At 38.3% G+C, this 23,011-nt stretch overlaps 1 protein-coding gene across 3 annotated transcripts in view; it reads left to right on the forward strand.

Annotated features, from left to right (window-relative positions):
- LOC146497265 (neuropilin-1a-like) overlaps nt 1–23,011 on the forward strand; it is a 204,797-nt gene that overhangs the window by 63,628 nt on the left and 118,158 nt on the right. The window contains exon 1 of one of the 3 annotated variants that reach the window (XM_085140466.1): nt 22,213–22,667. The exons of the other annotated variants lie outside the window; for them this stretch is intronic. The gene's annotated coding sequence lies outside the window, so the exon portion shown is untranslated. Of the gene's footprint in view, nt 1–22,212; nt 22,668–23,011 lie in introns of those variants that run through there. 3 annotated transcript variants of the gene reach the window in all.

A 23,011-nucleotide genomic window follows, 5' to 3' on the forward strand; every position in this document is an offset into this window, starting at 1 on the left:
TCACAAACCTGTCACTTCCAGCATATCACATATTGTTGATCTTCAATTAAAATCAGTCCCAGAAATTCCATCATGAAAAAATGCCACTTCTCCCACCTCTCTTCCTAAAGAGCCAATCAAAAGCCAAACTGGAAAATAAAACGTGCTGCAGTGAAATTTGAGTCATGGCTAAATACACATTCATTCAGACAGAGGATTTACAGTAACTAGTTAAATAACTACTGCCAAATGCCAAGACGTACTTCCTCCCTTCCTTCCACAATCCTGGACGCATGCAGTACATCTAACAGTCATATCATAGCCTGAGATCCATGGATGTTATCAGCTAAATTTAACTGAATAATATCAAATATCTTCCTTTTTTTAACTCTTTTTTTTGGTTTAAAAAAGAGAAGAGACGAACGTTTTTTCCTATAATGAGCCTTGTAAGAGTTGTCCTTGATATTTAACCTGATATCCACTTACGAGGACATTATACTGCAACTGTTCTATCGAAATTTAAAGCGAATGTCCTCATGTGTGGATCTAATCTTTCTCAGAAACAAAAATCAGGTGGTTTAAAAAAAAAAAAAAAAAAATCTGGTAATTCTTTATTTTTACATTCATCAGGTCCCAATCAGCCCAAATAGCAAAGAGAAATTTAAAATGCATGCCATGAAAGAGTTCAGGTCTTAGGAGGTTAAGGCAAAGTAAACACATGTTACTCTGGTACTGTTGCAATTTACATGATAAAGAGGAACGCTTTAGCAATTATAATCTGATCTGTCTGTGAAGGTTCTCAGTCATCCAGGTCATCGTAGTCAAAGGAGCTTGCAAAGAAAAGCGTCTGGACTTCTTTAAGTTGCTTGAAGAGGTGAAACGTCTTCAAGCAACTTAAAGAAGTCCAGACGCTTTTATTTGCAAGCTCCTTTGACTATAATCTGATCTATTTTACTTACTGATTATAAAGCACCAGTAAACTTGGGGTCTTAGGTATATTCTTAGAAAATAGAGGAGTAGAGACAAATATGAAAAAAAAAAAGACATGATGTAGAGCAGTTTTCATGAAACCCAACAAGCTCATACAGTGGATTATTAATAATTTTACTACTCACAGTTGCTCTATCTCTTTGGGAATTTTCTAATAGTTTTAAAAAGGCAATATTTGAGCCTGAAACCAGTTTCCATCAAATTAAATTTCTAATCACAGTTTAAGTGTTGAGTTCCAAGTTTTCTCTCAAAGAGGGGAAGCAATACGAAGATATTCTAATTAAATTGTTACACATTAGCAGAGATTACAAGAAAAACAGATGAAAATCAGGATACGCTTCCCCAAATTCCAGAAACGCTTAGCATCAAGTACAGTAACAGTTGTTTTCTGTTCTTTGATGCTGTTATCTGTTGTTTTACTGGAGGGACACTGAGCATAAATATGTGGATCAAGTATGAAGGCACAACAACATATTTACCCCTAGTGTTCATTTGCTAAGAAACTGCCCATTTTTAATAAAAACGTTTTTATTTTTTTTAAATACTGTGCAGCATAAATCACATTCGCTCATGTTTCTTTAACTCTGTGCTTATGTAGTGCATGATTTCCAGGTTTTCTGTATTATCAGTCATTACACTCTACAAAACTGCAGATAATGGCTAAAATGTAAAAACTAAATGTCGAGCTGTTGTTATCTCTTCTGCAGAAGCTTTTCTCTGCCTGATTTTGACATTAATGCTTTATAACTATTGTGCTGATAATCTTTATGAAACCTATAATTATGTTTTGAATGGATCTTTACTCCGCTGGGGAAATCACTTAAATCTCAAAGGCTTTTTGTTTAATTTATGAGCGATGGGACTTTAATTCCACTGGCTAATGAAAACTAATGAAAACTTACATTCAGATTTTAGTCATAGATCAGCATATCAATAACGCTGATGCAAGGCATTTTAATTCATTTACCAGCCTAGGATGAGGATCCTTTATTAAATATTACTCTCTGGCTTTTAACTTTGCATACTTTCTGCATCACTGTTTACATTTCAGGCATCCAATCCAAGCTTATACTGATCAATCTTGCCATAAATGTAAAGAGATCCTTTAGGATCTTTGATGGGCATGTTTGTGGTTGCCAGGTTTGAACTTCCAGGTCACAGCGTTACCCTCTAACCACAAACCCCACCTTTAAAGGAGTGCATTTCAAAAGAACCAATAATCTTCAACAACAAGTGTAATTTATGGGTCAGTGTAGCCAAGTCACGGTAGATTAATTCGCAGACTTGATGCAGGGCATTGCCAGTGACTGAGCTGAATGAAATGTTGAATGGACTCCCCTCGCTTGGCGGTGGGGGAAGTGAATTCTAATTCAGCCATAGTGCTGCACAGCCTACTAATACACCATTCAGAGTGCAGGATGGAGGCCACGTACGGTGAGCAGTGAATAAAGACTAGAATCAAGGCCAAACCAGACTCTAAGGTTTCGACCTTGAGGTTGCAAAGTCTCCACATGTACTGACTGAGAATAATGATAACTTGCCTGTACACTGTATATGTGTAGGTCTCATTGTTGCAAGGCCTTCAATAGTGCTGCTCTTACTTGTTTAACTAAACTGTTAACTGTCCTCGTGTGAACAAGTCTCATGCTGAATCATAACAAACCTATTCTGAGACTCCAATTCTTTTTAGCCTTTAGATGATTGGAAATATACGTGAGCTATTCACATAGACTGTAAGAAATGTTTAACTTTAAGTGGGATGAAGATAAAAGAATGAAATAATATTGAGTGGACTCGAACCAGGGACAACACAGTTATGATCCATAAAACAAAGATGGCCAGAAGAACTCATATGCTTTGCATGGCAGCTCCACAACCATTGGTATGTGAGTAATGAGCAGCCCATTGCAAAGCATTGTGAAGAACCACTAAAGTTAAAAGGTGCTATAAGTGCAGGACTGCTTACCATTTATTATTGTTGATGTTGTATATGCATTATTATAGAAGTTGAATGGAATCAACTGGTGAAGACCTTCTCCAGTTCACATCCCCATAAACAGAAATTTGGATTAAAAATAAATTTTTCATAAGAATGTTTTAATTAATAATCCACATCCATTTTTTCACATTATATAATTATTAGTAATTATTCATTATTATTATTATTATTATTATCAATAATAAAAAAATTATAGTTTTATGGTCGAGGATGTTTGTAGATCCCATTGTGATCTGTAGTGAGAGTAGCGAGCAGATAGGTGCAGGCATGCTTTGAAGAGAGGTGAAATGAAAGTCATTAGACACAAGACAGGTATAACAGTACAGCTACAAGGAGAGGTAGTGAAGGTGGATAAGATTAAATATCTGGGGTCGACCATCCAAAGGACAGTACATCCTCTTCCTAACCTCTCTTGTGCACTGACCCCAGGTATTTAATCTTATCCACCTTCATAACATGCATGCATTCTGTCTTACTACTTCTAACTTTTTTTCCTGATTGATTTGTGACAGCAAGAGTGAAATTGATTCACAAGATGGTAGCGATCTGCTTTGAAACGTGGTTTCGAGATGGTGACACTGACAAAAGAGAGGCAGAGCTGAAGGTGGAAGAACTGAGATTTTGTGACCAGGATGGACAGGATTAGAAATGAGTACATCATACAGACAGTTCAGGTCCAGCACTTTGGAGATAAAGTTGGCGAGACAAGGTTGAGATGGTTTGGATATGTACAGAGAAACGATAGTGAATACGGTGGACCAAGGAGGAGAAAGAGAGGAAGACCTTAGAAGATGGACGTAGTGATGGACGAGATGCAGAGGGTTGGTGTGACAGAGGAGGATCCTAGGCATAGTGTGAAATGATCCGCTGTGTCAGCCCCTAAAGGCAGCAGCCAAAAGAAGAAGAGAAAGAAGCAGCTACAGTTATGTAAGGGAAACGACTATCTCTATGGAGTTTAAACACTTGGAGTAATAAAATAATTAGTCCTGTCAGCGTTAATCTAGTTAAAATGACGTTAACACCATAACGCTATTAGCTCGTTATTAGCTTGCTAGCTATTGGTTAGCTATTAGCTCGTTATTAGCTTGCTAGCTATTGGTTAGCTATTAGCTCGTTATTAGCTTGCTAGCTATTGGTTAGCTATTAGCTCGTTAGCTAGCGTTAATGAGCTAACCGCGCTACCGCGTTGATGCCGTGCAGCCCCACGCACGGGGCGATCCGCATTAACTCGCTAATGGAGATTTGCCCCGTTAATGCGGTTATGGCGTTAACGTCATTTTAACGAGATTAAAAATAATAACGAGCACTAAAAATAATACACATTTTCCTTGTAAAATCTATTTTCTTTCCACATTCTGACTTAAAAGCATGTGAACACCCTGAAGTCAAAGAGAATGGCTTCCCAACTTGGGAAACGGCAATGCAGGAGTTTTATCCCAGTTCCTTCAGTAAATGAACTTGGATATTATTGAGTTCACTTATAATAATTAACTTACCCATCTCATAAACAAAAAATGCTAATATGTTGCTAATATAATCTTTTATCATGCCAGAGTTGAAATGATAGAGTACCATCACACAGGATTGCAAAGCACTCAGAAAATCAGGGTAAAACTCTGTAAGCAAATAGTTTGGCACACATAAAGAAGGTCTATAACATATTTATATTAAACCCTATTGTGATATGCTGATAATTCAAACAGTGAATTTACTTCACGTAAGCAAAAATTGATGGTATTTCTTTTAAGTCATGTGTGAAAAGCTTTTTTACATGTACATCCTGTTTCCACATGCCGGTAGCGTGCAATAGCGTAGGTAAAGAATTGCCACCACATTCATTCATGTTGCATGTTTGCACAAAATATTTTCTGCAGTAAAGCCTGAAGCAAATACCTTCAGCTTCTTGCCAGTACCTAGTGACAACATTTCTCTTCGTGTTTTCATTGTGTGCACAAATTTATCAGTGATAACCATGCCCACATGTGCTGGATGATTTCAATACAGAATCCATGTGTGTTTGTGCAAAAACGTGCAGACACGTTTTTTATTTTTTTAGCCATTCAGTTTCCCGCAAAAATACGTTGACATATTATACTTGACAGTCATATCTCATAAAAAAATGTGTATTTTTGTTTAATACCTGTGACATTTGTTTGGCATTTGAAGCCGCCTCCACATTGTTCTCACGCAGGACATACATGAATCAGATCAGCCATTTATGGATTTAAATCCCAGGATCAGAGTGTTCCTCTCAAAACACCCTTGAGTTGAATTCTCAATGACATTTACATCTTGTGATTGCTATTTTAGATAGGCCTGGCCCCTAGCACATTATTTAGATGTCACTGGGATAGTGGATAGCATTTCAGCTGAAATTTCCCTTTGCCTCTTCCAGATAACGTTGAGGAAATATGAGCTTCCCTAAAGCTGCCTGGCAGAGTGACATTTCCATTACGGGTAGTGTTGTGACAGTGGGGAGTTGGGTGCAAATGAGAGCACGCATATGTGAGACTTGATCATGTACATGTGGATTTGGACAAGGTTCAGAGAGTGTAAGAAGTGTGCATGTGTTTGGATCTTGTAGCAGGTGTTTGTGTTTTTGTTCATGCCTTTATCTGCGTTTACATGTCCGTGTCGTGACAAATTATTTGAAACATGTACAAGCCTGTTCACATGTCCATTACTCTCGCACCAATGGAAATGCGCATTCGCCCAATGGCAGAGTAAACTGACACTTTTCTTTATTTTTTTTTTTGTGGTTAATCTATTTCTTGAATGGCAACTAATTTTTTGACTTTATTTTCTTAATAGCGAGAGTACAAAAAACATAGATTTTGTTATTTTATTAACAAAATGTGTGGATGTGTATCTATGAGTAAAATACCTACCCTGCCCAGACTTAAAATGTGTGTCAGTTTAAGCCATTCAGTTGTTTCTTGGCAAGTATTTTGTAACAGAAGAAGAGATGAAAGGAATCAGTACACTACAGGCAGGCTAAAGTTCAGAATTACAGTTCTGAATCAACAGTCTAAGGCTTCGTCCACACTAATACATTTTCGTTTGAAGACTCATCTTTTTCTCTCCGTTTTGGCCTTCCATCAACACTGAGACGGCGTTTTTGGTCAAGGATAACGGAGCTTTTTGAAAACTCCAAAGAGGATATATCTGAAAACACCGTTTTCACCTCGCAGCATAGACTGCGTAAACGGAGCCTTTAGGAAACAATGACGCACTTAAGACGCATGAGGCAGTCATGTGACCAATTAAACTAAGATGGCGGAGGGCATTACACAGCAGTTGTTTTGTTTACAGCCCTATTAAAGATTAATATCAGTCTGTACATGCTCCAGATAGCTTTTCTTCAAATTCTTTAACTCTCACTCGCTTTTGCAACTTTGTACTTTTGTGTTACTCGCAGCAACAACTCCACCTCATTGTCAGTCCATTTAAAAAATTCGGTGCTTTTCCGAAAACACTTTTGCTGCAAAGTTTCAAAGAGCCGGGAAGTAAATAAACGGCAGACAGAAATGACGCAGGTCAAATCGTCTTACGTTTCACGCATGCGCAATACAGGAACGTAAGCGTTTTCAGTTGTTTCAGTGTGGATGAACAACTGTTCGGAAACGATTGATAACGAGAGTGTGGACGTGGAGCGTTTTTAGACAAAAACGCTGTTTTCAAATTTATCCGGATTAGTGTAGACGTAGCCCAAGGTCATCCACACGTTGGCAGTCAGCAAAGGAGAAACAGAAACTAGAAAGTCCAACAAGGAAAACTGAAATTTGTCAAATTCAATGAGACAAAAGATACATAAAATAAGAAAACAAACGAAAATGCCTGGAAAGTATGACTATTCAGGGCCCAAGCTAAATCTTCACTGGAATAAAAGAGTGCAAGAAAGTGTATAAAGTGAGAGGGCTGATTGAATAATTGAACATACTGATCCACAGCAGAGCAAGTAATCACAAAAGGCAGGATGTGAAACAGACTGGCAGCAAAATGAGTGAAATGACCCAGAAGGCTCTGCACGACACCCATAAAAAGACCCGATCAAATTCTCCAAATGCAAAGGAAAGGTGCGTCACTGTTTTTAATTAGCAGGGGATCACTTTAATTTTAGCTAAGCATGAAAAGTAAAGGAGACAATGCCACCACACAATTCAAAGCACCATCTGCAACTACATCATTAGCCTAACTGATTATATATAAAGTAACACAGATCATCATGTAAATTACTGCTGCTTCCATAGGCCATAACTGCTAATGTACAGACATGTTTTTGAACTTCTGAACTTGTTTAACTAACAGGCAATCTACATATGAATGCTCATAGCTACTTTATTAACATCTGCATGTTGTAGCGTGATAATTAGCCAGGTTTAAATTATCAAAGTGAAGGTTTTAGTACAGCGGTCTCCAACCTTTTTTGCACCACGGACCGGTTTATGCCCAACAATATTTTCATGGACCGGCCTTTAAGGTGTTGATAAATACAACAAAATAAAACTAGTACCGGTACCGAAATTTTTTTTTTTATTTATAACACACGTGAAAAGACCAAGGAAAACCAAGTAAACGATAAAAACGATAACAAAATAATGCTGAAAACCGATAAAAACCCTGAAAACTATACATTTCACACCTGAGCCTCAACTCTCGCGGCCTGGTACCAAACAACTCACGGACCGGTACCGGTCCGAAGCCCGGGGGTTGGGGACCGCTGTTTTAGTAGACTTGTGTTTGTGCAGGTAGATTCCCTGAGCACTGTGGTCCCTTTGAATCTTCCATTACACCTTTTAGCCACCTCAGAGGTCTTTCCCTAATCACTTTTCTTTACCCTCAGAGGAAAACCTTAAGTTTCTTTTTTAATGCAACCATGCAAATAAATGGAACACAACACTCGACTTGGGGACAGCATGGTGGAGCAGTTAGCACTGTTGTCTCACGGAAAGAAGTTATCGTGCTTCCTCCCACAGTCCAAAGACAGGTAGGTGGTTAATGGTAGTTAGTGGGGTTAGGTTAATTGGCGATTGCAAATTGGCCGTTTCTCAGTGTTAGCCGAGGGTGTATCCCGCCTTTGATACAGTGGCAGCTGGGCTAGACTCCAGTCTCCACCACCCCCACAACCCTGAATTGGATAAGCGGAGGAAAATGGATGTATGGCAATGGACAGGGCCATACTCTAAACCGGCCTCACTTGTATCACTAACCATGATAAATGTACAAAGATCCATCATACTTATGATATGGTTGATGACAATACATCATACGGGGACTGCAAGGTGTCGCAGGCAGAGTTCATAAACGGCGTGCACAGAAGACAGTCTCTATCACAAACATCTTTTTTATATGAAACAGTTAGTTTTACAGCATTTCCCAAATCCAACAGATGATGGACGAGTACCCAGAGGATCAACCCAATAAATTAGCAGAACGGCAGCCTAATCATGTTAGCAACACCCACAGACATCTGGTAAACACTTCAGCTGGAACCATGCAAATGAACTCTGGCATAATGGTCGCCCAATTATGGATTTGACTAATGGGGGGAGCACAGGGTGGTGGGTGATATGTTTGTGACTGAAATGATGACTGCGATAGTGTGTATATGTTTGTTTTTTCTAATAAAAAAAACCCCATACTGCATTTATTTTTACATGTGCATTGAATGCTTGCATGTAGCATGTAGGTGGTGTTTGTCTGTTTTCATCTATGCTTCTTTTTTATGCTTCATTCTGTTTTTTCATATCCATTTATATTACATTCTTTCATGCATGTGTGATTATGCAAATCTGCATCGTTACACATATGTGTTCATATTTGTTTTTGTCTCGATATATTCAGAGAGGACCTTTTGTGCATTTTCTCTATGTGCTCCCCCCTGCGGACTCCCCCCCCATCTCTGCCTGACAGCGTGACAAATTTACATTACGGAGCTCACCTGTTGACATGCAGGGGGCATGAACGATAACTATCGATATTGCCATGGTAACTGTGGCCCTGCTGTTACCAGAGACCTACAATGCCACGATGCAGTGTATGCCTGAGTGTGTGTGTGTGTGTTTGTTTGTGCCAAAGTGTATGTATTTGTGTGTGAAAGAGATGGAGTGGGGGGTAGCTGTTGCTTACAGGGGTTGGATGTTCTTTTCCAGAGGTATAGTCTGCGACACAGCGGGTAGGTGACAGGGATTACAGCCGCAGCCAGAGGTAAATAATATGACCATGCTGCTCGTCCCTGTGCAGAAAAGCCTCTATATTTCTGAGTGGTTGCCTTGGCAACTAGGAGCAGAGAGTGGCCCTAATTTTGTGTTGGACTCCCTGATACAGATGAGCTGTTCAGCGTTTTGCGGAAGGTTCTTATTGAATGTATTTTGTTTGTTTGGCAAAAGGAAAAGATAGTGAGAGATACAGACTTTGTGTTCGGTGAGCTCTGCTGCTACTAAGTGAATATAATATATGCATGATGCCAAAATCCTTCTAGAAGTAAGTCTTGCCACTTGGCAGCCATCCCACCATTTGAAGTGGGCTAGCAAAACCAAACCCTTAATTAAATGCAGTTTGGTACAATATACATTATAAACCACCACTCGTATCTGATGAGCAGTGCTTTAAAATGCTGATGACACATATCAGAACAAGATTTAAAAAAACTTTTCTCCCAGCAGGTTATACTTATACTCTGAATGCACAACATTTCACAACATTGCTGCTTCATTTCAGGTAAACACCCTGCTGATTGACATTACAGGTACAGTAAGCCAAGAAAACAAAACATACATTAACTGACATGTTTCTGATGACGTCATCTATGTGGCTGCGTCTGTGCAAGAGCACGATTGCCAAATATGTTTCGCAGCTAACCTACCTTAAAACAAATGACTTCTTCTTTTTGGGAAGAGGCAGGACCACCACCATCACAATTTATCTTGTGATGCTTTATTTTGAATTAATTTTTTATTTTCACCCATACTTAGAGCTCACTAGTCACTAGCTTTGCCCTCAGAAGACAGATAAAAATCATAAAATCAAATAAAACCGTCCAATGTACCCACTCTGTGTCTCAAGTCACATAATTGCAGACTTCGCTGGCTATTTTGAGTGCATGAGTGTGGTCGTGCTGACATTGACAGCGATATAATGCCCTCATAATGCACTTACAAAGCTTATTTTGGATTACTGTATGCTTCTAACCCTCAATGGTCATCATACTGCCAATGAAGAAGAAGGACATGAACCACAGAGCAATTTTCTGTTAGTCAGTGAGGAGTTGTCGTCTCTGAGAGCAATTCCAATACTACTTACTATAAAGCGCTATACAAAAACAGACCATTTACTTACAGTATTTTTTTTCTTTTTTTTTGTTTTTTGGTCAGGCTTTAATGGTACATGTGTTAAATTTTGGGGGTGTTTGTGTGCTGAATTGCCATCTGTAACATAGAAGATGTGTGGTCAGAGGCTCAGCAGATTGTAAATGCTCACAAAATGTGGCGTCTTAAATGTGAGAATTTCTGCGCAACTTGCCATGTTTGGTTTTAAACAACACCTGTTCCCCATGCACGTAGAGCGGTACAAATATGACTGTATGCAGTTTACTGCATGGAAATGTACAAAGTGAATTATCTAGATTGAGACACAATGATTATTCTTATCATTTGTGCCTGTTTAATGTTTGATTTTTGTGCTTCTTTTGGATGTCACCCAGAAAACAGCTACTGTTTTGCAGCACATCAAGTGATGTATGAGTGCTAGCTGCAAAACGTCTTATGGTGGCATAACACACATAAAGAATGCATCATTGCTTTTCATCTGTCTCACTAAAAGGACTGTGAGGCATAAGTAAATCACAGATTTACATGTGTTTTTGCACAAGTAAACATAATGTGATGCCATGCTTGTGCATGTTTGTTATGCGCACAGGTACATCCTCAACAGGAGTTGTGGGGTCCCTAAAACAAAAACAAATATGCTAAATAAGATAATGATCCACATGCTGAGCCTAAACTGAAAGTATAAAGGCGTGCACAGAAAGATAAACCGTTTTGCTGCTCTCGTCTTCTGTTACAGGTGATTAGATAGAGAAGCCATCCCTTCCATATAGGCTAATTAGGACTCTGTAAACGAAGAACGACCTTCATCACATTTTTGTCCAAATGACTGAAAAAAGCAAACTAAAAAAATGCATGTCTAATTTAATTTTCAGAAAAGTCAATATGTTGCAGAGACAGTAATGCACTGCCCAGCATCTCATCTCCCACACTCAGTAATTCATTTGCTTTAAAGTTATTAACAAATGACCTCTGAAAACTCTGAATTGGAAGTGAGTCATTCTCTCAGTTCATCATTTCAAAAATGTGGACTTTTTGTACTTTTAGAGGTGTTCCCCCCCCCCCCCCCCCCTATTGTTTTTACACTCCATACATGCTCAAAAAAACAAATACAGTCAAGTTCTGACGATGACAACAGCAACAACAAACCGTTCGGGAACATTAATAACATCTTTCAGTTTCTGTCTCTCTTTCCTGGCTCGATATCTTTTTGTCCCTTTTTCAGCATCTTTCACTCGGTCTCACTGTCATGTGGTGGACAATAAATCAATACGGCATCATTGAAGGAGACGTCTGTGGGAAAGTGAGGAAATAGGAGACCTCAGGGTTGAGAGAGGAAGGAGGCCGGGCTGTTGGATTGTCAAATGAAGTCTGTCCCTCTCGCTTTCTCCCACTGGGTTACTGTGTGTACGTGTGTCTGTATCAGTGTGTGTGTCTGTCAGGGTGAGCCATAAACTGTCTCAATAAGATATGAGATAAAAAAATTTTACGTGTGTGTGTGTGTGTAAAAGGGAGAGAGTGTGAGAGAGACCAACCCTCTGTGGCACAAACATGAGCCAAAACTGTCAAACTGAGAGATGAGTTAAAAATTTTACTGCTGCATCTGTGTGAGCATGTGTGCATATACTGGTATGTCTGCATTTGTGGGGACCATTGAGTTTTATACTATCAGAGAGAGGATATTTGAGGAGTATGAGGACATTTTATGCCATTTTTCATTTTAAAGTATTGTTTGAGGGTCAAGACTTGATTTTACAATTAGGTTACCATTTTACATTTAGATACGAGGGGAAAGTGCGCTTAGTCTGGAACATTTGTTTTAAAGAAATATGAATTTTATATTTAAGTTACTGTTGAGAAATACTGCATGCACATCCACACATTACTCTGTGTCCATGCAACTGATATGCCTTTCTGTGTTTTTTTTTTTTTTTTTTCTTTTTAATGGAAGGTGGGCTTCATTCATAATGTATCATGGAGACGAGTGCGTATAAAACATTACCAGACTCCATCAAATTCCAGACAGTAAACTGTCTGGCAACTGTCCCACTAGCACTGCCCAAGGCAGCCCGACGCGCGCACGCACGCACGCACGCACGCACGCACGCATGCATGTGAGGAAACTCACATGTGAGTAAACCAAAGCACTCCTATTCAAATATTGATCCGCAGCCTTCTGTTTTCAATTCAGCCTCACTTATGAAATTCTCTTACAAATCTACTTCAAAGGCGGCAAGTGGCCGAGGGTGACGGTCTGCAACAAGACTGGCAAAATCATGCTGCTTAAAATGTGGGTGTGTACTGTATGTGCAGGTTTTTACTTTAATTTGACTTTGCATTTATGAGCGGAGCAGCCCTTTGTCTACTTTTTTGTTAACCCTTTGTCTCTGATATGTAAAATATTAATATAACCTCTGTTTTAAGCAGTTTGTCTGATGTGTTGACACTGAGTTTCTGTGGCTATAAAAAAGTGTCATAAGCTTTTTCTTTCTTTCTTTCCAAAACCAAAAATACACAAAAGTCAAAATCAATGAATCTTATTGTGTGTGGTTTTGGTTAAAAGTGACCAAGATCATTGTATATCAGAGTACCGATAGCAGTTCTTTTATTCTTTTCTTACTCAGTATAATTCATCATGCCTGAAATCCTTCTGTTTTGCAAAAAAGAAATGCATTGAATATGTGAAATAATGTGCCTGGAACAGATAATGATGTATTATATTTAATTTAAAAGCAAATCACTAAGCATACTAATTGTACATTTAATTTTAAGCTAGTATATATAAATATATTAGAGATTAAGTTAAAGTCCTGGTGTTAAATGGTTAGATATAACACTGTTTACAATAGCTGCTAAGTTGATAGCTGGCTGACTATCTGTCATATTGTAAAACATTATTAAAGGAATTTTCCCATAAAGCATGGAAACGTGCTTAGTATTTCAGCAGCAGAAAAATAGTATGTTATGTTTTTGTGGATCTAATAGTCGTCCGATAAGTCTACTACCTGTTTTGAGTAAGATTAAAGAAAGAGTTGTTTATGAGCAGATTAATTGTTATTTTTGTGGGTACAACAACTGAATTTCAGCATGTTTATAGGAAAAGATATTCTACAACTACTGCTTTAACTCAATTGACAGATAATTGGCTAACTATAGAAGACAAGAAAATGGTTGGTGTGGTACTGCTGGACTTCACAGCAGCCTTTTATATACTTGGTCATGATTTACTGTTGAAGAAATTAGAATGTGGATGAGGAGTTATTTGAGTGATTGGAAAAAATCTGTTTATTAATATGAGTGATTTTTAGACCTTAAAGCTGTAGACTGTGGAGTACCTTAAGAAAGTTGTCTTGGACCATTGTTGTATACATTACATAGTTTCTGTAGTGTATTAGTGTAGTGTGTAGTGTACCCCAATTGGTCGTGGCAGATGGCCTGGTTCCGCCGGAGGTTTCTTCCTGTTAAAAGGGAGTTTTTCCTTCCCACTGTCGCCAAAGTGCAACGTCATAGGTGTTGTATGATTGTTGGGTTTTTCCTCTGTATTATGATTGTAGGGCCTACGTTACAATATAAAGCATGTTCTACGGTGCACTTTTTTACAATGACCCCAGAAAGAATGACTGCAGCTAATGGGGATCATAATGAAATTAACTGAACTAACAGCCATTATATGCTGTTAATTAGAATTACAAGGTGATCTATCTCTTCTTAGTAATATAAAAATGTTTGTGCTCTTCCATTTGTATATCTTCTACGGATTATCAACCAATTACTGAACTAATTTTGGACTAGCAAATATATACCTTAAGCCTCACCCTGCTTATGTTAAAAGAAAGTTCCAGCAATGACTCCATAAAATTAACCGATCGTAGCTGATCTTCCTTTCAAGATCACTTTCAGTATTTCACTTCTTTCTCCTTGCACCTTCTCTTAGTGCTAGGTTAACAAGCCAGGACATAGGGGACGAAGAAGAGGAAAGCTAACAAGCCCCTGTTAGCTTTCCTGTACCTAGCTTTTTAGTTGGCAAGAATTGTGTAATGGCATGCTAACTCTGTGCAGAAAATGTAGCTATGGAAGGCACTTGCAGGTAGTTAATCTCAAAGAAATTAGTAGGCAATTAGATGATTCATCTTTCATTCATCAGATCAGTAGCTCCTCATAGAACATTTAGCAATTAAGTCAACTGCAAGGCTCATACCTTTAAGTCTCTTAATCTTGTGAGAATCCAGATGCAAATTTTCAACCATTTGAGGAAGTTTCCTGAATAATACCTTCAATCTAAATAAACCCAAAACAGAAGGCTCTCAGGAATAATAACCCTAATGAGTTTTGTTTTGCTAAGTAGTTTTAATTATTTCAGCTTTGTTTCTCTCACATTATGTTTTGCCTGCCGTTAATGGACCTAAATAGAAATTACCCATCAGTTTACGCACACCATGGCAACTAGTGCAACTCATACTGATGTGTGGACAAACATGTACCTTGCATATACAGGGGATTATTTAATCAATATAGTCAGGCACAAGCAAATATAAATACATAAATAGAAAGTCAACCAGCAGCAGCAGCTTTCCATAAAATAACAATTAATCCATAAAGGACATCTCATAATAAAGCTTTAATTTTTCCAAAGGGAATAAATAGCTTGAGGGCTGTTTGCAGTTCATTTAATTTAAAAGATGCATAAATCCTGTCCCGCTTAGATTGTTGTATATATAAAGTGAACTTAGTATTGGATTGAATTAAACTAATGAAATTAAGATTTAAATGAGAGTGACAGATGGAAATTAAGCTCTAGATGATAATGAGGTGTTGATAAAGGGTTGAATTTTATTGAATGTTAACACACACCTATGATTGTGTAGTGTTGGACATTTTGATATGGTGAAATATGTTCACTCCCACACACAAGCTGACCTGTTTTAGATGTGTATTATACGTCTGTGTATAGATTCATGCAAGGTTGTGCGCGGCCACACTTCCTAAAATTCCAGACTGACCAGAATATGACACTCCATTCATGTGTGTGGGTGAGCTATGACTATATTTCGCACTAACTATTGATTTGGCCTGTAAACAATCATCAACTCTGATTACATAATCAATATGATGGATTGACAGTGTGTCCACTGACAGACCGGGGAGTTTCTGAATGAGTCATTTTGGTCTGTTTGGGCCACAGAGCACAAAGACGACATTGCAGTAAATCTGTTTTGCTCTTGTTTCACCTGCAGGTGGACTCATATGTTTCAGCTGCTTTACCGACTTTTAAAAAGCTGTCCACATTGAACGATACTGCGATTCAAATACATTTAATGCTGTTATTCTACAAGTATGTTAGAGGGAAACTGCCTCTGATGCCTTTTAATGATGTTAACAGTGTGGCCTTGGACTGTAAAGATCAAATAATTCACAATCACTGGATGGATTGCCTTAAAAATTGGTACACACATTTATAGTATGGTAATCATACTTTTACTTGAAGTGACACAATAACTATTGACTGTAATGCGCCAAATTTTTATATTTATGAGGAAATATTGGTTTTACCTAAACTTTTTACAAAACCCTATAATCAGAATAATCAGAATACTTTAATAATCCCTAAGGAAATAATGTGGGTTACACTTGCAGACTAACAGTAACAGACTAAACTAATTAAATACTATAATATATATTAGGGGTGCAACAATACTCGTATCGATATTGAACTGTTCGGTTCGGTATGCATATGTATCGAACAATACAAAATTTTTTAATTTATTTTATCAACTTTCCTTCTGACGATGCTGTCTGTGTTGAGCGCTCAGTGGATCTGCGCGCGACAGTGCAGCCTAGGCGGAGTAGTCGAACGCAGATTCACTGAGCGCAGGGCAAGCTAGCGAGACAGAAGCTAAGCTCGTTGCAACATGGCAAATTGAACCTCCCCCACCCTCATTCAGATCTGGCGTTTGGAACTATTTTGGTTTTCATGTGAAGTATGACCCTGAAGGTAAGTGCGTCATGGACAAAAGTAAAACAGTATGTTGGATGTGCTATGCAATGCTCAATTACATTGGTGGGAACTAGTGTGTTAGCGCAGTTAGCTCGTTAATGTGTTGGTCGTCCAGCCCCGCACAGGGCAATCCGCGGTAGCTCGTTAACGGAGATTTGCCGTGTTGTGGTGTTAACGTCATTTCAGATTAACGCTGACAGCACTAGTGGGAACACAACGAATATGACTGCACATTTACTCCGACATCATCCTAGTGCAAAGACAAGTGGAAGCAGACAAAAACAACAAGCAGGCATGCTACAAACTTTACCCGAGTCATTTAGACAGCTGTTAGCACATGATTCTCCTTATGGGGACCTGATATGTTTAATATGCTGCTGAGAATATACCCCAGAAGAAGCGTATAGTATAGCTTTTATTTTGGAAAGAGACATTTCTCTGTAATAAACTCTCTTTTCCAAAGATGAGTGATTTCTCAATCAGATTTATTTTTTTATTACTTTGTTGTTTCAGCAACATTAAATTTAAAAACTGTACTGTTGAGTTAAAATATATATTTATAATTTTAATAAATGACAAATTAAAAAGGCATGAACATTTTTTTTTTGTTTCGAAAAAATATTGAACCGTGACACCAAAGTATCAAACCGAACCGTGAATTTTGTGTATCGTTGCACCCCTAATAAATATATATGGGGGGAGAGAGAGAGAATCTATTATCTAATAATATTACAGAGGTGAAATATGAATTATGAAATCAGAAAATATTTCATATTTTAATGATAATACCAATAATTAAAAATACTTGCAAAAACACAGACAATGCTAAATAGAAAATGTTAGCATTGTAAATAATATTTATATTAAAGTAATATTTATTTATTTATTTCTATGGCAAATTTCTGTACTTCCAATACTAGTAGTACTAATAGTTTTATTAGCGCGCCAAAACAAATATGTCATTAGTTCCCATTTCTTTGGATTAATCTACAAAGACTGACAATTTAGTAAAATGCTGTCAGCTTCCAAAGAGTTATAGTATATAACATATTTTTATGTGACACTTAATTGTTTAAAAAATAGCTGTTACATTTATTCTTTTACTATTGGTAAAGCTCCCAAAATGGTTAAAATTTAAATTTATGGTAGCACTGGTAAAATGTGTCCTTGTGAGAAGCACAGCCAAAGAGAAATGGTTCAACACAAAATGTCATGAAAAACTCCTTAGATAATACTTGTCTGCTGACCATAAATTCTGTTATTTTAGTATCTGCATAACGCTCTGAAAGGCGAGGGGGCAAGACCTCCTCTGACTTAAAGTATGTGTAGCTCTTCCCCGAATGCGGAGCTACAGCTCTGCTCCACAATAGAAAAATTAGGCATAAATTTTAACTTATTAATGGTTTGCCAAAAGCAAGCCATTGATAATTAATTTGTGAATGTCAGTTTGTGAATGTCAACCAGAAATACTGTGAGAAACTGTTTGGTTTTCTCAGTAATTCATCCTCGATTTATACTGAAAGAAGTGGAGCCATGTCCTCCATCTTTTATACAGTCACTGATATTAGCATGTTGATGTCAGCATTTAACTAAATGCACCATGATTTTTCTCAGTTTTTTTTTTAATGACATGACCAAATTAAAGACCATATGGCAGTGTGTTGGAGCAGACTGGTGTGGTTGTTAGCACTGAAGTTCTTGGGTTCAAATCCACCATCCAGGCTCGCACCTTTCAGTGTAGAGTTTACCTGTTCTCTCCAAGTACTCTGGCTTCCTCCCACAGTCCAAGGACGTAGTTAGTGGGTTACCTGATGATTCTAAATTGCCCATTGGTGCGAATGACTGTCTGTATTGGCTCTTCAATAGACTGGTGATGTGTCCAGGGTGTGCCGCACCTCTCACCCTATCACAACTGGGATTGGCTTTAGCCCCCGCCTCCCCTGCAACCCTAAATTGAATATGTGGAAGAGAATGGCTGGTTATCCACCTTCATACAGTAAATTTATGTTTGCGTCTCTTTAAGTAAGTTGAACATTGAACTCCCCTTTATAAAAATGTCTGGATTTAATCTGAGATACTTTTGTTGCCTTGTTGGCACTTTGTAAGAAACCCCTGCTGTTTTGCTTAAATTCCTTTCAGACAGTGGTGTCAGATGATTTATAGTGCTCTCCATCCACCTCCAACAACCTCTACTGTTTCCCATCAATCCACATGTTGCACCTCTCTGCACTGCAAAACTTGTCAACAGGCCATTAAGTGTTAAGCCTCCAAATCCATTTTTAATTAGAGTTTACTAAATTAAAATGCAAATCATCTTTCAAGACAAAATAAATGAACAATGCTTACTTGAAAAACCAAATCATGAAAACAAGCTGTACTGTTGGGCGATCCATATTTTTTCACCGTTTATTTGTTTCTAATTCAACACCATGTTTCCAGAATTGGCTTTAATCAAATGGGGAAAGGTCTGAATGGAGGTCTGTGGAGTGATCTGTTTGTTTAATGTATTTGATACTGAAGAAATCTGCATTTACATGTGTTTTTCCCCCCCAAGACAAATGTAAACGATACCAGATTAAATGACTTGTTAAGATGGATTTTTTTTCGCGAGGAGTGCAGGCTAGCTAAATCCAGAGCCTGTCTTGGGGAGGAGAACAAATCGGCTCCTTCATGGCCCAGTGAACCATCGACTCTGTAACCAGCGGAGTCCTTCAGATAGAAAAGATGCATGGTGCTTTAAACCATCGCAGGCTTCTGCTGCTCAACCCCTCCTCCTCTCCTTTTCAATCCTTTTGCTTGGGCTTGAAACTGCTGCTCCATGACACTGGACATTACACATAGAATAAAAATGAGGTGAGGCAGCTGGAAAATTGAACATGTTGTCAGGCTGAAGTAGCTGTTTTCACTGATTTAGGAACTGTAGGCCACACTCGATTAGGGTCATTTATTTTGGGTAATGTAAATACAGTGATAGTGGGGTTGGCCATGTGAAGAATGGGAGTGTGTTGCTGAGTTTATTGGTAAATGGAAAGTTACAGCATGGTATTTTTAAAAACAGGGGACGATGGCTTTTCCGTCTACTGACTGTGATGATTATTGCAGTGTAGCATTTTGAGATATAACCACAAACAAGTGATAAATGCTGTTCATAGCTGCCATTCTGTTGGATGACTTCAGTTAAACGCTACAGAGGGGTGCATGCAACCCTGGCAAAGTTAATGTTTGTTCAAGTGAACGGCTCAGCATATTACATACAGGTCTTACTGATCTATGACACGCACATTGTCATTTATCCTTATTCAAGCTGAGACTCCAAGCAAAGGAGGTGCAAAAGAATTATTGTCTTTTTCATTTTTAGTGTTTTTTTTGTTTAAACTCTCATTGTGCCACAAGTACAAGCAAATATCAGAAGATTATCTCAAAGCGATGGCTGAAAGGCAAGCGGCTTAGCTCTCATGCAATCTTTGATCTCTGCTTTGAGTTGCTGCCTCAGTTTAACGGAAGAAAGAAAATGAGTATTCAAAAGCCACATGTAATAAATTTCTGAGAGAAAGCTGCAGATTTGCATGCTGCATGTGTGTTCTGCAAACATTTGGCATATGTGAACTTATCATGTTTAAGAGGTGAACAACGAGAACAACAACGTCAAAACGTTAGAGACGCATTTACCAAGACCATCAGGTAGTCATGTGACTTATATAAGTCTAAAGTAGACAACCATCATTTTTTCAGATGATTTTTTTTTTTATAGATTCTGCAAATATAAATATAAACTGACTGAATATAAAACAGGGGTGATTAATTTCAAATATTCTTTGCAGATATGCTCCAATTGTTTTGTCCTTTTAATCTGTTTCATCCAGCAGATCTAAACTGTACTAACCTGCATGAAAGGTGCTACGCAAATAAAGAGCATTTTACTAAAGGCTGATAATCTTTCAGTATTTTTCAGTACAAAAACAGCAATTTGCACAATTTACTTATATATCTCTCTTCTTTTGCTAAAAAATCATTTCATTTAAAAAAAAAAACATTATGTTTGAAGACACGTGCAACTTCACTGCCCTTAATGATGTAAAAATTATGATGATTTTTAGTCATTATCGTGAAGCTTTTAAGAACTTTCCCCACTCTTTAAAGATTTTTTTTAACTTTATTACTTTGTATTGTTCTGTTACTAGATTTAACTTTTTCCTTTTTACGATATTGTTGCCAAATTGGTTCAGTTTCTGCATTATTTTAGGGACAGCGTAGTTTTATCCTGTTTTGTTTAGTCCTGGTTGATTTATGCGAGTTGGGCTTTTATTCAGTTGATTATACATTTATCTGATCACCAAAACAAATAAATCAGAGAGATTTGCACTACAAACGATGCAAAGAAAAGCTATTCAACAAAACAAAACTATATTTGCAAGCCTTACTTGCCTTGTCTTAACAGAAGGAGCACAGCGTGTTGTAATACTTTCCTGCTACATAAATGCCAAACTTTAAAGGAAGGTAAATAACCTCTGCATAGCTGAAGTGACCATTCTGCTGAAACGTCTAATAAAACAACAGCCGGTGGCCACGGCTTTCGCTCCCTCGCTGATTAACGGCTCAGGTCGTTAGAAGTCAACCGAGGTGACCTCGCTGCTCTTTGACCTCTGTTAGTCACTATGCTGTAATTGCCGTGTCCTTGTCTCAGGCTGGCTGGAGCATGTTTTAAAAGGACGGCGATAATAACTAACACACATAAACACGCACAAGCAGTCATTTCTCTCACAGTTTCCCTTCTCGTAAATCACAGGCCCAAACGCTCACACTTTCATTCTTGCACATCTCGCTCACACGCTTCCCTGCATCCGTGTTTGCAAACTGTCACGATTAGTGCAAGAGACCGAAGGAGCTGAACGTTGTAGAAAAAGTTCAAAGACCTTAATTTACACTTTTGAATTCACAACAGGTATGAATTTGCAGCTTTTCAGAAAGTTAGTGAAGTCGATATTCAAACAGTGGCTTTCAGTTTTTGTAAGTCCAGGTGCCACAGGGTCATGTGACAGGAAAGTTTTCACTGTTCTCACTGGCTGCAGCTACAGGTTGGTTATGGTTACTTTCACATGTGGAATTGCATGTAAGTCTACTTTGTTTTCCACATTTGTATTTTCTGACAACTATTCTCTCTTTCTCCAGTCTCTGGTGCAGGTAAGGTCTCCGAATATGTAAGTGAGTATTTGTTTGTGTGCGAGAGGAGCCGGGCAACTTCACACCAGGACAGAATTTGCGACAAAGAGGAAAACCAGACGGCAGGTCAACCTGAGAGGACGCGGGGACCACGGCACACGCATTCCCAGCCATCTCATTTCCTAATTTTAGTTTCAGTCCTATATAAAGTAGCTACAAAGAGATACAGTAACAAAAACAGTGTTTCCATGACATTAGAAGATGTTACTTTGACTTGCATTCATTTCCTGGAGACTTCTAACCATAACTGCTGCTTGTGTTACCCTTTCCAACACCTTAAGTCAACTCTTCATGATTGTATTTAACCAAATTACTGTTCACAAGGACTTTGCACACACACACACACACACACACAGGCACTCCCCCTGACTGTGTAATGGACATCCTTTTGCCTACAGCTCCAGGTCACTGATCGCACTCTGTGTGACCTTTAGGCCATGATACTCTCAGTATCCTATTTGCTTCCATTTACTATGTTAGAGCCATTTTCATTAGTTCAATGCCAAATTTCCTCCCGTTAATACCTCTTTCTGAAAAGCATCAGCAAACATTATAGTATATAATTGTGCTGAAATTAAATTGAAAGAATTATTTGTAACCATTTGTAGTTATTAATTTAAAGCAAAGACCCAAAGAAAATTAGGGTTTTTTTCTTTTTATGTTTTGTTTTCATTACATAACAAAATTGGTCTATTTTAACCAGGGTCAGGAAGGAAAGGTCACTTTTCAACAGTAGTTCAGTCAAGTTGGCAAAACAAATAGTAATTTTTGTTAATTTGGGGTCATTTTTTATAATAATATTTGCAGCTAAATATCACATTTTCATTTCAGCGAGCTTATTTGAAACAGGCAAATCCACGTCTTTAAGTCGTGCAATAAGTCGTTCCATCCATTTACTTAACTGCTTATCCAGTTTTGGGTTGCTGGGAGCTGTAGCCTATCCCAGCTGTCATGGGGTGAGAGGGAGATACACTCATGACAGGTCAGCAGTCCATCACAGGGCTGACACAAAGACAGCTAACACACCTGCAGCCAATTTAGAATCAACTTAACAACCTATTATTTGGACTGTGTTAGGAAGCTGAAGTACCCAAAGAAAACCCACACAGGCCCAGGGAGAACATGCAAAGTCCACACAGTAATGTCTGGCAAGCTTAAGGTAAGATAAAAATAGGAATAAAAATATTCATATAGCAAGAATTTTTCTTGTTTTTATGTAGCTTTGATGATTTTTTTGTGTGTGTGTGGACTGTGTCCACACACACACGCATGTGGACTGTGCGGTCTACAGAATGATGTAGTGGTCGTTTCTTTGTCAGCTGATGTAATACAACACCACAAACTGCGCCATCCCGCTTCTCACCCACACAGAGGGAGATGTGGGACAGTGTTCTTTTCTTGACAAGCAGCCCTTCATATCACTTGACAAAGTATCAGGGTGCCTGGAAGTGTTAGATGCTGGCATTTGCACTTAAAGCCTTCGTGAATAGCTGCTCGGTGCCA

This window comes from Neolamprologus multifasciatus, chromosome 18 (assembly GCF_963576455.1).
Source record: "Neolamprologus multifasciatus chromosome 18, fNeoMul1.2, whole genome shotgun sequence".
In the NCBI taxonomy this organism is placed as follows: Eukaryota; Metazoa; Chordata; class Actinopteri; order Cichliformes; family Cichlidae; genus Neolamprologus; species Neolamprologus multifasciatus.